The sequence below is a fragment of the Perognathus longimembris genome, chromosome 12 (assembly GCF_023159225.1).
Source record: "Perognathus longimembris pacificus isolate PPM17 chromosome 12, ASM2315922v1, whole genome shotgun sequence".
In the NCBI taxonomy this organism is placed as follows: Eukaryota; Metazoa; Chordata; class Mammalia; order Rodentia; family Heteromyidae; genus Perognathus; species Perognathus longimembris.
Genome location: NC_063172.1, coordinates 16,092,685 through 16,105,788, shown reverse-complemented (window position 1 = coordinate 16,105,788; position 13,104 = coordinate 16,092,685).

Sequence of the window (13,104 nt, the reverse complement as noted above, 5' to 3'; positions counted from 1 at the left end):
GAATATGGTCTAGTGGTAATGTGCTCACCTCATATACATGAAGCCCTGGGTTTGATTCCTCAGCACCACGTATATAGAAAAAGCTGGAAGTGGTGCTGTGGCTCAAGTCATTTGCAAGTATTTCTACAGAAACATTAGCAAAGTACTGGGGATGGCGATTCCTTCCTTTTACAGACTCAGATTTTCCAGTATTCAGTTAATGTGTTTGTTATGTTGATGACATATTTTCAGTCATATTAAGGAATACAGAAAGAAGAAATTGAGAGTTAGCCATTGACTGTTCTACTCAGTCCACAAAATATTTACCGAATGACTCATTTAATTTGTCATTATGGGCCAGGAGTCAGGGGTGAGCAAATGTTAACCAATAACTTGGAAAGAACAAAAAGTCACTTTCAAGTCATTCACTGTGACCATATGCCAGAGAGTGACCCAGAAAGTACTATAGTTCTCATTCATCCATATTGGACATCAAGGAATCACAATATGAGGGTATATGTTGGGGTAAGCACATAATTTCACTGTGTGATTACCAGATGCTAATTCCATATGTCTGTGCTAAGAAACAATAGGCATGCATTAAAGAAGAAATGTTAGACAGGAGCAGGTGGCTCTGCTTGCACAGAGAGTGACTGACAGGGTCTCCTCAGGTCAAGATGTAATGAAGAAGATCAATTTAGTTCAGTAATCTTTCCCTACTATTTAGGCCAGAGAGATAAATTCTCCACACAAGATACTGTGAAAATTTAGGTTTAGTAGTATGCAGCAGCAAAGCAGAGGTTAGGTACAAAGACATCAGTGAAGCATCTTAAAAGCAATAAGTAATATAGATTTGTGAAGTATGTTTAGCCATTTATTTTAAGGCATAGATGGAGCCCTTTTGAAGACCAGTGATTTTAAACAGCAGCACATTTTGCCACTTTCCCCTCTTTAAATCCTCCTCAAGAAATACATTAGACATTGAAATCTCCACTTGCCATCCCTTTTACTCTTAACTTAGATACCAGCAAAAGGTTGGGGAGAGACAGACTCTATCCCTAAGACAACTGGAATAATTCCACCCTCCTTAGACCCTCATTGGCAGCCAGAGAAAGCTGAATGGAAGTGGACAATTGAACTGGACTTTAGAGAACAGAATTTTGAAAAATGGAGAGGAAATCACAGACAATAGTGAAAAAAAGAGAATATGCAGGCTCTGCTTAGGAATTGTGAGCAAAGCTTCTTTAACTAGAGCAAAATGTTATACTGTTTTTATTTCCCAGAGCTGTGCAGGCGATTAAACTCAATGCTTACATTCAGTAAGCAACTATTGAACAGTGCCTAGCATTGCACTGAGGAATAGACAGGTTTCAAAGGAAGTTGCCTTTCCAATGAGAAACCCCACTGCAAAGACAAATTCATTGATTTTTTAGAACTCAAAGTGCCGAGGAAATAATCTAACACAATCCACTCATTTTCAAGTGCAGAGACTGAGGTCCAGATAGCTTAAGCAGATTGCACGCAGGGAAAAGAACACATTGCCAGAGTCATTTAAATGCCCTCATTTTAAAACCCATCACCTGCAAAATGGCAGTAATAGCACAAGAAACTATGGTTAGGATTTAGGGAGATTGAATATACACATAATGGATATTCAGCAAGCTTTCCTTTTAAGTTTGACTTTTCTTTATTAGCAATAACGTAGTCATTTTGTGGCAAAAGAAAAGAGTGCATGGCTTGGACTTTTCCTGAGAAAGTCTTCTGCAAGGACCAAGGTCTACTGTTAGAACTTCCCTAAGAACTAACATCAAAGGTATCCAACTTTCTCAAAAAGAGAGTAGCTCTCTTCATAAACTCCTTGTCTTGTGCATGCCCTAAGCTCATTTCTTTATACCTGGGAATGTCTTATTTCTATATTCCACTCCAGGAGGAATATTTCCATCTTCCTTTTCACTATCTATGCCATCTTCCCATGGACTCCTTTACTTATTCACACAGTGGATCTGAGCGGGGTGAATCAATTATTGAATGTATGTTGAGCACATATTACATGCAGACACTGGACAAGAGTTCAAGTTCATAACACTTAATGAGAACAGTGCTGCTTTTGAGGAATATAGTTAGGATATCGTCTAGTGGGAGCACAAGTACATTCACCCAGGAAAGGTCAGGGATAATGTTATGGAAGTATGGGCATGATGTCTTGAAAACATAAACAAGGGAATAAAAATTACACCCATATTGCTACCTTTTAGGTCTCTGTTAAACATAGAATGGCCACACACACCTCAACCCATAAGTACACACGGATTGATATCAGTGCCTGGATGTTTTCAGAAATAGATAAAATATAGGGCAGTTCAATCAAGCAGAACAGGCCAAGGAAGTACTTCATGTGTATTTAGATGAGTGATGGGTCATGCTCAGACCTGTAGGATAGATCATTCCTTCATCCACCAGTTACCCTAATGTGTTTCTAAATCTTACTTGGACTATGTGGAGAGCACAGGAAAAATGTTGCTGCTGCCTGGGCCCTATATTTGACCTAGAGAAGTAGGATCTTTGGGATGGGATTCAAGTTCAGGCATATGGTTCTTGAAATTTGCATGTGCTAGTTTATATTGTGCTTGTATTTATACAGAATTGAGAATTTAGAAAATGAGTAAAATATAACCATCCTTCCTCTTGTAACAGCATACTTCTTGATTTAATAAGGGAGGAGAGAGAGAGAGAGAGAGAGAGAGAGAGAGAGAGAGAGAGAGAGAGAGAGAGAGAAAGGAGCAAGCAAAGATACGGAACTAGAGACGATCTTAGATAGTGAACCATATGATATGTCATTGAAACCCAGCAACATCTCAGTCCTGGGAAGGATAGACTCACTCCAGGGAATTTGACTGGTGGGGGGAAGAGGCTTCTCAGAGGACACTGCCCTTGAGATGAGGCATAAAGAACTTGCAGAAGTCCCACAAGTGAAGGCAGAACATCTGGCCCCAGGGTTGATCCTCTGCCTGACATGGGCTCAGCCCAAAGGCAGTGAGAGATACTGGAGCAAGAAGGGTTAGGACTGGATTGGGAGCAAAGTTCTCAGGTGTATTGTAGGTGGAAACGAGGACATTCATCAGTCTTGCACTGATTCATGTACTTATTTCACCTACCATTTATATTTAATGTAACCAGATATTTACTGGGTACCTTTGTACTCTGGAGACATTCCCAAAGCAAATTTATAACAGGACACACACACACACACACACACACACACACACACACACACACACACACACACGACGTAGAACAATTTCCTTAAAGTTGAAGCTCAAGAAAATGTGCCTGTGAAAGAAAATGCCAAGATTAGCACAAAGAATGAAAATTCATTTTGTGAAAAAAGAAAAAAAAGATGGAGATTGTGTCATTTGGAAGTGCAACATTGAGAAATCAAGGCACCCTGTACGTCAAGGACCTATGGGTTTGTAGTGGCTGGACATAGCATCCAGAAGAGAACTCGTCATGGATTAGGCTAGGGAGCTGGCATGAGGCAGGTGAAGAGAAGTTTTTTATGCTCTCTGAAGTCTGAACTTTATCTACTTGACATTTGGGAACTCTAGTAACCTATGTATGACATTAATGGTTCCTCCAAAAGTTTGTCTGGAGTATTGGTGTATTTCTTTCTCCAACAGAATAGTAAGCATCCTCTCAACAAAGATCACGTCTTGACTCTTATTTATTTATATTTCATCAACAGTTCTGAGCAGGGTAGAGAATCCATGTTGTAAGGACAGTAGTTACTGAATCTATTAACTGATGGAGAAACATAAACGCAGAGTTGGGTTAATGTTGTAATATGACATCTTACTCCATTTTCTGTCACTAATAATGTAAGACCACCAATGGAGTCAGTCACAGAGCTAATAAGTACACTTTGGTTTGCAGTTCTAGTCCAGTATTGGGTGCTGCATCTGTTGAAGATCTTCTTGCTGTGGTGGTGGGAAGTGGGGTGAATGACTCACATAGCAAGATATGGGAGTCTGTGAGACACCTGACCAAACTGGTTTTTATTGCAGATCCAGGAAAAATCATTAGCTCCTTAATAAAAATGAAATCATTAATCCATTCATGAGGTCAGAGCCTTCTAAAAGGGTCCATTTCTTAATATCTCATAAGTGAGGTTCAATTTCAGCTTCAGTTTTAGGAAGGGATAACCTGTATTAGAACTATAACATATGAGTGCTATATCCTATGTGGTGGCTGGCAGATATTTCAAGTAATCTTAGACTTAGTTTATTTTCACATGCATGGCAGTCACTGGGAGATGACTAAAGTGGAGATTCTAATATATGACATCATGTCCCTTCCAGCTGCTACTGCTACTTCCTCCAGTTTATCTCAGTTTTCAAGTTCAAGTGACAAAGATACTCATAATTGGTGAAAACTTTCTGATATGAGGGCTGCTGATGAGCCATGGAACTTTCTATGGGGATTTTTGGAACTGGAGATGCTTTGCCTCCTTAGCTAAGCCTCAATTTTCTTTCTTTGTTTTTTTTTTTTTTGAAAGGAATGACATGTCCTGGATGCTACATGGGTAGATACTCATATTATTTTCCTTTAAGGGGAATTCTGTGACTGCAGCCAGTTTTGTCAAATATTGAGTTCCATCAGTAAATCCATTAGTGACCATGGCATAGATAATAGAACAACAGAGGGCTCTAAAGACACCAGGCCATCACTATGGCATTTGTTTGGATGTAGGTAGAAGAAAATCTTTTCTGGAGAATTTTCAAGTTTGAGTATGGGCCAGTCTGTCATTTCTTGGTATCTTCCTCTTTTTCTCAGTTCATGTTGTACTACTTGTCATATAGTGGCAGTTGGGTCTAAAGACAGCTTCCTTGCTCATGCCCTTGTCTGCTGACTTGGTGTCATTTCATTCCTTGGAACAAGAACTTTGTCTTCTTTTTATGGCTCTTGGACCTCATTTGTGGCTCTCGAAAAACTTCAGGGGATAAAATTTATTTTAGCATATGGATCCCTTCCTTTACTGATCCTTTTTCTTTTTCCCCCAATTGTGGGGCTTGAACTCAGGTCCTGGGCACTGTCCTTGAGCCTCCTTGTGCTCAAGGTTAGCACTCTACCACTTGAGCCACAATACCACTTCCAGCTTTTGAGTGGTTAATTCAGGGACTTTTTATGTCTGGCCTGGCTTTGAACTGCAATCCTCAGATTTTAGGATTATAGGCTTGGGCCACAGGCACCCAGCCCGTTTTAGTTTTCACATAGATTTTTATTGTGTTTTTTCTTGTGCAAACACACATTTAACTATGGCCTGTGTCAAATCTATCTTACTCTGCAGTCTTTTCTCTGGAACCTGGCTGGCACCCTATATTCCCAGACCCTACCGAGGTTCCTCTGGGCTCCATTTCTATGAGACTCTTTACATTATCTCTTAGCATTGCAATGTATTATAATAATCTAACTCTTTTAAAGTGGAGTTCAAGAAAGAATCCTTTATCTTATTCATTATAGTTTTCAGGGTCTAAAACAGTGTCTGAAGTAACCAGTGAATGAACTACTATTCATTTTAAATTTTATGGAATTTGCATTCAACTATTCTGATCCTTCCCAGAGGAAAACTGTAAGATAAGTCAGGCATGTATTAATGGGATCTCTACTTTCTGGATGAGAAAGGTGTTTGAGTCAAGTGGCTCACCCCTAGTGGCTTTGACAGCCAAATGAAGGAAGAAGAAAATAAATTCAACCTTAGTGCTTTATGCCTTAATGCCAAAATCTCTCTCTCTATATATATATTTTTTTTTCTAACTATTTTTTTCTTGCTGGCTTTTGACAGAAACCAAAGGGTAACATCTCAAGGAAGACAAAGCCTGGGGCTCAGGAAGATTTAGGGAACATGACAATGGTTTCAGAAACCACAACTACAGAACTGCTAGGACTCCCCAGTCAAGTAGTCTGGGGTGTGATGTGCTCCGGGGTGTGATGCTGACTGATTTTTTTTTTTTTTAGACTTGGAAAAATGCTCTCTGTTTAACACAAGGGAGGTAGGAATGAAAGCAAGGAAGAAACACCATGGGAAAGGCTGTTCTGTAAAGCTGGGTTGTAACCCAGGCCTAGTCCCAAGTATCACCTTTGTGCCATGTTCTTTGTTTTTGTTTATCTCAGCAGCTCTCTGGATTGGTACTCTATGTAATGGTGGATAATTTTCACAGAACTCTTAAACTGTTCAGAGTCCTTTCTAAGGTGAAAGCAAAACAATCATGAAGGCCTACAGAGTGGAGAAGAATAAACTCTGGAGAGAGTGAGAACAGTGGAAATAGTCACTGGGATGGAGAAGATGGCAATCTTACCTTGCTTCAAGCCCCAGGGGCGTTGTCAGTATACCCTTTTGTGAGTCCTGTGGGCAGTTTGAGTAGGGAGGCATGAGAAATGCTAACACGAGAGGGCTCAGAGCTATTTCAGACTCAAGGCTAACATCCGGGAGACCTTGAGTTATGTCATTGAAACCGTCTGGACTTCAGTCCCTTCATGCCCAATGCGGTTTCCAGAAAAAGGTTCCTCTGCCTATTTGGAAGCCCATCAACTTCAAGTCATCTTCTCACTTTAGTGCTTGAGATCTTTTTCATTTCTCAAGAACATATTATTTTGCTTAATTATGGGCTTTTAGGAGATGGCATAGAGCAGTGGAAAAGAATGAGCTCTGGGGTCAGAGAATCATTGGTCTGAATCATGGCTCTGCCATCTAGCAACTCTGGATCATTGGCCTGGTATCCTTGACCATGAGCTTAAATTATCTTACACACACTAAATACATTATAGGGAAAGAGGTTTAGATGGTTGGTATGTTTCAGAATGCTCTACCATTTTTATATTTAATAACTATCAGCCATTACTAACAAAGTATCTCACTTTTAATGCAAGGACATTTGACAAATGAGGTTTGACTTTCATTCAGAAAATATATGTAGTGGGATATAGAATCTCCTTTTGCAGGCAAACTATTCCTTATATTCAGTTTCTACACCCCTCAGAGGGTAAACATCTATGTACTCTTCTTGATGCTGATTGTCAGTGCCTTGAAATTTTGCTGTCTTTAAATGTTGTTACGGTTTGAATGTGCCCAGCAGGCACTATGTTTGGTTCTCAGATGGTGTCACTAGGCTCTGGAAGCTTTAGGAAGTGTGACTTAGATGGAGAAAGTGGGCCACTGGGGGTTGGTCCTCAGAGACTATCTTGTCCCTGATCCCTTCCGATCTTGTTTGCTGCTTTCTTTCCTCCATGAAGTAAGAATCTCAGTACATAGTCTGATGCTGACACCATGATGTTCTGATTGCTCATATGAGGCCAAAGCACCATGGTCTAAACCCTCTAAAGCTCTAAGCCAAAAGAAAACTTGTCTTCTTCCTTCTTTCTTCCTGCTGCTTTGTTTCTCTGAAAACCAAGCTGGTAAGGGCATAAGTGGGAAAGGATTTTGTGAATTAAAATGAAATGTAAATGTAAGTTGTCATGATATACGGATTTCTTTGTGATACACAAGAGAGTTCTAGGACCACCTGCCTAATGCTGCTGATGAACTGATGACTGGTGTTAGATGCCTGGAAATCACCTTGAGGTTACTTTGAGCAGCTTTCTACCACCAGGTGGAGGGAAATTTGGCAACTTTCTTGAGTAATTGACTCTTCTGACTCATAGTTTTTACAATACCTATTGTGACTAGGCTGAGGAAGGAATTTTCTCTCTGGAGAGGTTTATGAATACCACTGAACTTTTACCAACTCCTCCTTGTCCCCCTCCACTCCCTCCCCTGCTCCTCTTCCTCCTTCTTTTTCTTTTCTTCCTCCTTCAATTCATCTTCTGTCCCTGCTTTCTCCTTTCTTTAACCTCTTCCTCCCGTCCCTTCTCTTTCTATACTTTCCCAATCCATCTACCTAAATCAGGCAGTGACTAAATTCAGATCTGCTGGAATATATTTTGAGAACTAACTTTTGGAAAGACACACAATCCAACTTCTTTAATAAAATTCTGATCAGGAATAGCTATCTCATATAAAGACCTAGTTGGAATGAAGGAGCACAGTTAACAAATAACATAAGTATCAAGGGATAGTCAAGAGATACCTTTTAGCCAGCTTCATCATCTAATTCTCCCATCTCTGGGTTTTCCTTTGTCTCCCCTCCCTTTGATGTCTCTTCCCTTTCCTTTCTCTACATCAATAGACCTTTGTAGTATTCCTAGGCTTAAGTCAAGGGCTTCTTTGAAATTTCTCACAATTTGAACAATTGTAGACATTATCTCAGGCCTGAGATGTTCTACATTTCTATGTATGATATCACTGAAGAGCTTAAATTATACTGGTACCTCAGTCAATTCCAAGGGAATCATTATCTTTTGGGGAGATAGGCCCTAGACCTGATATTTCACAAAGGTTTCCAAATAATTCTGTACATTCAGATTGAAGATACTTGGGAAGAAAAGATTGGATAAAACTGCTCTAAAAATAAAACAAGATTTCTGGCTCAAAGGACTACAATCCTGTGGTTTAGCTACATTTGCCTGTTTTCTGTCCATCAAATGGCAAGTGTATTCTGAGAACGACAGGGAAAAAATGTCTAAATAAATCTGCTAGCTGCCCTTTGAAGACAGGGTGATTGGCTACAAAACACTTTTAGAGCTAATATTAGTTGAAGTACTACTCTTTAGTACTCTAATAATAAATAATAATAAGTACTTCTACAATATATTATCTCATTTTTATCTTTTCAGAAATTCTTTACAAATACAATGTCAAAAATGAACTGTACAAGTGCAGGGGGACAGTTGAGAGGGAAAAACTGGAAGAAAGCAAAGAAGTGACATTGTTCAACAAGAAATGTACTTACTAAAAGATTTACATAACTGTAACCCCTCTGTATGTAACCTTTATAATAGCAATAAAATGTATATTAGTTAAATTTCACAAATCTGAAGACAAGTACTGACCTTGACAATCTAAGAGGCTTGGCTTTCTCAATTAAAGTTTCTGGAATATAATGTCAAAAAACATATGAAACTATAACCCCTCTGTACATCACTTTGACAAGAAAGAAATTAAAAAACAATTCACAAATCTATAGAATTTACAAAAGAAAAACGAAAAACAGAAACAGTAAATACTTACTTTACCTGTATAAGACCCAAACTCTAGTCAGAAGTGAAGCTGGGCTATTTGAATGAAGGCAAATGACAGAATTTGTCTTTTAATCATCTTAATATATCTCCCTTCTACACTCACAGTAAGATAAAAATATGAGAATTTGAAAGAACAGTGATTTTCAATATTGGATGCATAGCAGAATCAGTGAGAGGGAGCTTTGAAAAAAAAAACAACTTTGTTTGTATCTTAATGTTGTCAACTTAATCACTAGAATCTCTAAATACATTACTTTGAGTGTCAAAGGGGAAGGCACATTGCTAATGGAATAAGACTGTAAATAAGCATAACTTGCAGACTATCTCGCGTTTTCTATGTGAGACCAATATAATCATACCAGGGAATCATGACAAGGGGAGAAGAAGGCAAAAATCTGACAGTAAGTAAGATGGAAGCATGAGAAGGACGTGTCCCCATACGGAAGGGTTTCAAGATGAAGAATAGATTCAAAGAAAGCTGGTGGCGGATCCTCCCTCAAAGCATACTCAATATCCACATTTGGCTTACAATCCAATAAGACCCCTTTTTAAGATTTGAATCTCCACAACTGTAAGTAAATTGATTTGTTTGCTTAAGCTAGTACTTAGTCAGGAATGTATCACCAGTCTTTTTGTATAGTTTTTACAAAGTATCTTCACAAGACTTTAGAGGAACATTGAACAAGAATGAATACTACCAGCAGCTACCCACAGCAAAACTACAGAATAGATTTTCTGTTGAGGTACAGAAGAATATGGAGAATTTGAACATCTTGTTCAGACGAAAAGAAAGGCACACATAATAGTGGAAGCAATTCTTTGTAGAATTTAATAATCAAAGAAACAGTGTTTATTGTGAGTCACATCTAAGCACTTTATATAACTGCTTTAGACAATGCTTCTACCATGCTGTTTTTTTTTCTTTTCTTTTTGTGAAGCCCAATCTGATCTGCATTGGTTTTTCTGATTTCTCTTGAAATAAGGCAAGTGTGGTACCATGGGGGCCCTTAAAATATAGAGAACTAGGATTCTCAAACAAGCTGCTTAGGGAAACAAACCAGTGCCAATTACAATTACTGGAAAGTTTAAGGAGGATTGATCTCTTATGTGCAAAAGGGATTGAAGTAGGTGGAGCTGGAGTCAAGAAGTCAGGAGTCAGATTGAGGAAGTCAAAATAACCTGGGCTACTGAGGAAGGACTTAACTCAAGCTCTATATGGAAGTGACAGTGGGAGGGAAAATAGAAAGTCCAGGAAATCTTAGGAAGAAAACAAACCATTAGAAGGTCAGAAGCAAGGTCAAAGACACCACCAGGCTTCTGATGTCACAGGTGAGAGTATTGGTGGTGTTCTTTCTTAATGGGATCAATTTGGGATGAACTAGGGAGATGTCATATAATAAAGTATTTGCTTGTGGAGAAACATAGAGTTGGTAGAAACCCGTCTCCTCTAGATGACAAAAGAAAATGCAAAGGACACTGAATACAATTTCCAAATGTCAATTTCTTGATTAACTTCTCTCTGTCTTTGGGCGAGTGTGATACAGTGAAATATCAGGGGTTTTAAAGGCAGGTTAAATTCAAATCATGTCTCTGTTACTTAGTTGCTATGAAATGATAAGCATGTAACTTATTCTCTTTGGATCATAACCCTTCATCTTAAAACGATTCTATCAATGCCTAATTTATAAAGTTGTTTAGAAGATATGTATGGAAGGTAAGATCTTGGCAGATGAGAGATGCCCAGTGAATTTTTTTCCCCCTGATGTCTTTCAAGACTATTTCCAGTTGGAATGGTTCTTTCTGAGAGAGTTTTCTTTTATCCAGAGTTATCAAAAGGAAGTTAGAGTGATTGATGTGGCTTCAATGAACGGTGGCGCTGGCTGTCTGACTTTGGGGGGATATGCTGTCTCAGTCTTTCAAATGTCTGTGGCTGTTAGAGAACTTTGTCTCCAGGAGGGTCTTCCCATTCTAGAAGAACTCATAACTTCTGCCATGGTGTGGGAATAAGTGCCACTTCTACAATGCTTACAAATGTTTGGTGCCACATTGGTCAACTGACTCAGGAGCATTGAATTGCACCATAGCAACAGCCATACCATTTCCAGGAGGCTAAACAAATCTGGAGCCCAGAGAGAAATCCACGCCTGTGGATATTTCATTGTGCCCTCAGCCATCTCCTCCTGAACTGCCTCTCTTCCATTTTGTGGTGGTGTGGTTATATCTCTGAATCAAATAACTAGCATAGTTTACTAAAGGAATCCTTCTTAGTCATTGCCTTCAAAATGATCACATGAGATGGCCATCTACCTTCTCTCATCTGAATTTGTCACTTGAGGAGGAACAGATTACATAAATATGACTTACTACATGAATTACTGTGATGGAATCTTTCAGCAAATGTCCAGTTAAGCTTCTGAGGCTTTATACCACTTATATTATAGGTATGGCATCTAAGCCCGGAAATTTCAAGTGACTCATCCAAAGATCCAAATACATATTACTTAGAAGAGTCGGGATTTAAATTCTGCAATGTCTTATTTTAAAGTCATTTTCCTTTTACTTTCTTAGTTTCCTTTTGTTCTCAGCTCTTGCTAGGCTTTTCTTTTTCTAGAGACTTTATTATGACATTTTCCTGTTTTCAAAATGTGACTTACTAAAGAGTTTATTTGCAAAATATTGGAAAATAACATAATGACAGCTACAGTTAAAGAACTAGTCAACTTCTTTTGTGTTGTTGTTGTTGTATTTTTATACCAAGTCCCAATTTGTAGTTTGGCTTTTATAGAAGTTTATTCTGAATTCTTGGACAAGATTTATTCCCCCCTCCCCTTTTTTTTTGCTATCTTCTTTTTGTAAATAAATCCTGCTACTTTTCCTTGTCACGACTACTTTGAGCATCTTGTTAACCATCCAAGATGACATATTCTAGAAGAAGGGGGTAAATCTGTTTCAGATATGTCCCCACCCTCAAAGAGAAGATTGCATTTGCCATATAAAATCATTACTTTTGGATTCTTAGCTAATGGATTTGTCTCTCAGAATTATGGCTTTTTCTCACCAGATGGTTGACATTATCTCAGTTTAGAAGCATGTTTCGCATCTCAGACTTAAAAAAAAAAAGGAATAATCAGAACTAGACATTGGTATGATATATTATACTTGGTGTAGTCAGGGGCTTTGGAATCAGGCATGCTTCACACCTGTCTTAGCAGTAGAGAGTAGCAGAACTCTCATTAAGAGGACAGTCGATGTCACAGGAAGTCAGCTACTAAAGCTATTAGGATTTAATAAAATGATGATGATAAAATAAATGAGTAGTGGAGGTCAGGGAGAATGAGGTAATTGGAATATTGAGATTTAATGAAATTATGTCTGTAATGATCTCAAATACAGGATTGTGCTTCTTGCAAGTATTCAATAAACGGCATTTAGTCTGAATACCCAGGCCCATGCAGGAACAACAGCAAATCAGTGGTCTCCTGGTCTCTGACTATATGAAACATTGCTTTCTAGAAACATAAATAGGCCTAGAGTCTGGAAAGAAAAGCATATTTAATAAGTGATAGTAACTATCAACATACCCATTAGCATTAGGGAAAAGAATTAACCTGACAGGTACATGGTGAAATGATGAAGTCAATGATAAATAGATGAACTCCAATAGGGAAAAGCAGTTGTTCTCATCTTTATTATTAAATTCCTAAAGGTAAGAGTCTTAGTATGACAGAGAAGCTCTGAGTTCTATATGCTGAGTAGTTTAAATTTTTTTTCATCGTTATCTGGATCTTAAAGTGAAGGGAAAAGCCAGGTACTGGTGGCTCATGCCTGTCATCCTAGCTATTCACCAGGCTGAGATCTGAGAATGGCAGTTTGAAGCAATCCCCAGGCAGGAAAATCAGTGAGACTAAACTATTAAGCCAGAGTAGTTTTGTGGTTCAAGTGGTAGAGTGTTAG